The 4,652-nt window shown below is 40.6% G+C and overlaps 1 protein-coding gene across 11 annotated transcripts in view; it reads left to right on the forward strand.

Moving 5' to 3' along the window:
* Window positions 1-4,652, forward strand: part of LOC118407978 (adhesion G protein-coupled receptor B3-like) — a 157,731-nt gene that overhangs the window by 90,534 nt on the left and 62,545 nt on the right. The window lies entirely within an intron of this gene.

Genomic DNA, 4,652 nt, shown 5'->3' on the forward strand with positions numbered 1-4,652 from the left:
ATAGTATGGCGCCGACCCTCGGCGCACATGTTGACGAACTTGTTCGGAGTTCTTGCGGCCCCCGTCGCTGCAAAGCCGCTAAAAACTCCTGCGCCGCCCGTAGAAAATCGCCGAGCCGCCGAAGTCTTCGAAGAAAGTCGTGTCCGGGTCCCAAAAAACGCGATGGGACCCCAAAACCGGAGCTGGAAACTACAGGGGGTGTTTTCAGTATCGCTCAAAAAATTAGACTGATGCGCATGCGCGGCGAGGAATCATGGGTAACCCGTGACCTTTCAACTTTGGGAGCTACCAAGTGAGGCTATATGGGGGTGGTCAGGCTCAGATACACCTGAAGTCATTCTCTGATTCAGTCTGACTGACTAACGAGAGGATGCAGGGGACAATCAGTCTATAATACATGTGCTGACTCAGAGACCTTGGGGTACTATGGATAGCTACAGGAACACTTTTGATTGAAATCTTACATAGAACTGTTGGTTCCACAACAGATTAAAGCACACAAGAATGAAAATGACATAAAAATCGTTCAACAAAAAAGTGACCAGAATGACCCACCTCTTGTGCAGTAAGTAAGTGTGCCAACATCACAGCGATGTCATCTTGGGCTGAAGCAATGGCCAGTCCTAGGGGGGCTGAGGTACAAATGAAATGAAAATACATACAATGTATAGGTCTCACACATATATATGTACAGAGAGTTCACTATCTGACTACTCATCTTTTATAAGCAATAATTTTGTCAGCTCTCTGAAACAGTGGGCTAAGACTTCATTGTCTAAACTCTATTCTAGGATAGGCTGATCATCTTTTCAACCAACCTTTCATCCAAACATATTATTGCTCCTCATACCTATACAGTAAAAGCCGCTTAATTGCACGGCCTATTTGCCAGCGAATTTGGTGCAATTATCCGGCTGGTGCAATTATGCGAAGTTATCTAGCTGGACAGCACCGGTTTGGGATTTTGTGATTCCGTGCAGTTAACAGAAGTGTGCGTTAATCCGATGTGCAATTAACTGGCTTCCACTGTACTATGATTTTCTGCTGACTAAAACCCTGATAGGGTCAGTACTACCTACCATGAACGTCCACAGATGCCTGTGTGTGCAGGTTTGCCATGTGGTACAGGATAATGCTGCGTAACAGTCTCCACTCTGGCTCTCCTGTGGCCGCTCTCTCAGGGGCTGTGTAGAAACTTGATGACACCTCCTGTGGACAGTACAGTAGTTTGAGACAGACTCTCTTGATATTGTCAGATTGACTCTATCTAAAATGGTTGTGACTGTTACAGTGTATGTCAGTCAATATTAGATGATCGCCTAATGAAAGCCATCCTTCTCAACAACAGGTACAGGTACGGCCCAGGTCCAGAGGATCAGGTCCAGGTCCGGACCTGAACCTGGACCGTATAATCTGTGAAAACTTGTGAGCAGGCGATACTCAGAACAATGGTCCATGTCACGACAAAGGATTCTGTTTGGTGTAATATCCGACGTCGATTGGCATTTAAAATCCTATTCGAGTCATGTAAACAACACTAATTGCCTCGGTTTTAGACCAAGTTTGACTGTAGAAGCTCGGTAAAACATAACTATCAACTCTCTTCATCTTCATTCTTTTTCTTTTCTTAAATGGGTAAGAACTAAAACAAGTAAACATCTGCTGGTATAATTTGTTCATTTTTTAATCGGTTCAACATCTGGTCCACTGACTTTTTTCAGGTCCGGTTTTTCTAGACTGGTCCCCCCCCAAAAAAGGTTGTACCAACACAAGGCACTTAAGATCAAAAGTGAAATTGTGAAGTAGTCGCTGTGGCTTTATCTCAGTGGCTTCTGCGGTGACCTTTCCAAAGCAAAATCATTACAATGCAAACATAAATTTACCCTTCCACGTGGCCCCCTCCCCCCTGCTTTATAGCTCACTTAAAGTAACAGAAATGTGTCTTTTCCCCTTCTACTACAAATTAAATCTTCTAACGTAATACTTGATACAATAAACTGGTGAAAGAATTTTTTTTTACACAAGTATACCTTATTTTTCTCGGTGCTGGGAACAACCGTGGCATAGAAGGGCTGAACCTTTTGATGCTGGATGGGTGCTGAAGCAATAGGGATGTCATCGCCTCCTAGCAGTTTGGCTCGTTGCTGCAGGCGCTGCTGTATTGCCTCCATCCATTCCTGGCTACCTGGTATTTCCTTGTCTGTTTCTGACAGTTCTTCACTGTTAAAGACCATGTTCTGAACCAGAATAAAAATTAACAGTTTGTAAACATATCTGAAGGGTTGCTCCTGAAAAGACTTTACATGGACAAGTGAATAAAGGAATGCAATAAAAAGATCAGTCTCTAAAGCTATGATTGATGTTTTGCCTTTTGGCACAATGCTGGAATAGAGAATTCTCACATGGCACCATTATTGGGTCTGCTGCCTTGTTGGCATCCCTGTTTACATTTCAGTCAAACAAACATCTTACTTTTACTATTGAATGTCTACAGCTCAAAGAAGAAAATACCAGAAGAATTAATATAACAACTTGCTGATGAAGCCAAACAATGCTGTGTATGTTCAACTACAATCCACTGAAATGCTAATAGGGACACCAACATGGCAGTCAGCATCAGCCTGTCATTGATATGGACTGAGGTTGAAATGCAGTCTTACCTGAAGCATGATCTGGTTCCTAACTTTGAGGACAGAGGAGATTTGGTCTGGTTGGCAGTGAGTCAGGGAGAAGGATAACAGTTCCATCCTGTAGTACATCACAAAGTTAAGTACCAAACAAACCATCAATCAAACTACAATATTGACGGAAATGATTTAGAAATTTTCTTTTACGCTAGTTTTCAGTTTTTGTTGATAATCTGCCATATTATACCTAAAATCAATGTCGAAATACAGAGCACACTGTCATTTTCTTGAACAATTTCACAATTACAAAGGATTAAAAGTAGCTTATTTACTAGCCATTGGCACTAAAAGGTATCAACTTTGTATCTATTATCGGTTTATTCAAGATATCTTGCTAAACTCTATACAACAGTAAAACATGGGATACCTTGCTCTGTAGTCTGTGAAGTTGTTATCGGTGGCCAGCTGCTGACACACCTGCCAGCCAGGTGCATACCCCAGAGACTTCAGCTGCAGACACATCCTGCAGGTGTGTGAGTAGTCAGCTTTCTGCAAAATGATATTTCAAACAACAATGTCAACATAAGTAGCTTTTTCCAGCAATACAGTTTTCCAACAGAAGTTATTTAAAGCATGGATGATGAGTTTATTCCATTTAAACTTGGTAGCTCTGGTGTGCCACAACATATTGAATGTGTAGATATACGTTCACCATGCAAAGGCACATGATTCCCTGTATCTGCAACAGCAAAGAACATGCCAGTATAGAACATTTCATGTGAGGTCATCACTGTGTCCACCACCATGTTGTTGTCCCTATTTGCATTCCAGTAAAGTATAGCTCAAATGTTTTGGACATTTCAAGATTTTCTGACCCACCCTGATATCCTCTATCAAATGCTTACAGCTCAAAGCTAAACACACAAATAAAATCCAGTGCAAGCTTGAAGTAGGACCCACTGAAATGCAAACGTGGACACCAACATGGCGAAGAAAGTGAGCAAAAATGCTCAATAAATGTTTTTCTAAGAGTAAGACTGATGAGAATGAAAATATCTAAACCATACCTTGAGTGCTGTCTCTGCAGCAAGAGTAAGAATCTTGCCAGTTCTTTCTTCTTTACTTTTGGCGTGAATCATTAGGAGATCTCCCAGCTCTAGCAACTGTAGAATGAAATAAGAACAACATGACATGTGCTTTGTCTAATGCATAGACCTATTCCAGTATACCAACTGTCATTGTCAATGTCCTTGAATAATTATGACATGAAGTATGAATAAACGGACAATGCTGATTTAAAAAATTCCAAAGGACCGACACAAAATGTTTTCAATACAGTCCTGAGGAGTATACCTTGTTACTTGTATATAAAAGGTAGGCCATGTACAAAATGCAACGTTTTGACATAAGCAAATAAACATACCTTTCCAGACTGCTTGTAAGAGTTACAGTCACTGTCAAGGACTTTTGAGATCAGAGTCAGCTTGTCCTCACATAGACGAACTGTAAGAGGCAAAGGAAACTTGTTTATTGTACCTGGTAAGTTAAATGCTAATTTGACCTGTACAAAGACATGATTATACTAACTGGCATAGCATTACATCTTGAATTTGTCTGTTGGTTATCAAGAGATAAATAAGTTCAAATTTCAAGACCAACATTACTGTAAAAGGACAAGAAAATAATTTCTGAGCAAAATGGAGTGATTTGGTGACAGACTGTAAGACTGATAATGCTAAGGGCAAAAGTTTATCCATTCTGACACCTTCTTAAATACAAGAAAAGGTGCTACATGTATTGTGCTGAGAAAACCATTCCGATACCTTGTAGTGGCAATATATCAACATGGAAGTCATCCAGCAGTTGGACAGCAGACAGCAAGTCCAACTCCTGCTGGATAGTAGTTGGCACATCTTCTATCAGCTGGAAACATTTCCTGCAAAAGTCCATTCATGTTTTAATTTCATAATTATGTAGAATTTTCTTATTGGTGATAAATAGATCAACAATCATTGACAAATAAAG

The sequence above is a fragment of the Branchiostoma floridae genome, chromosome 2 (genome assembly GCF_000003815.2).
Source record: "Branchiostoma floridae strain S238N-H82 chromosome 2, Bfl_VNyyK, whole genome shotgun sequence".
NCBI lineage: Eukaryota > Metazoa > Chordata > Leptocardii > Amphioxiformes > Branchiostomatidae > Branchiostoma > Branchiostoma floridae.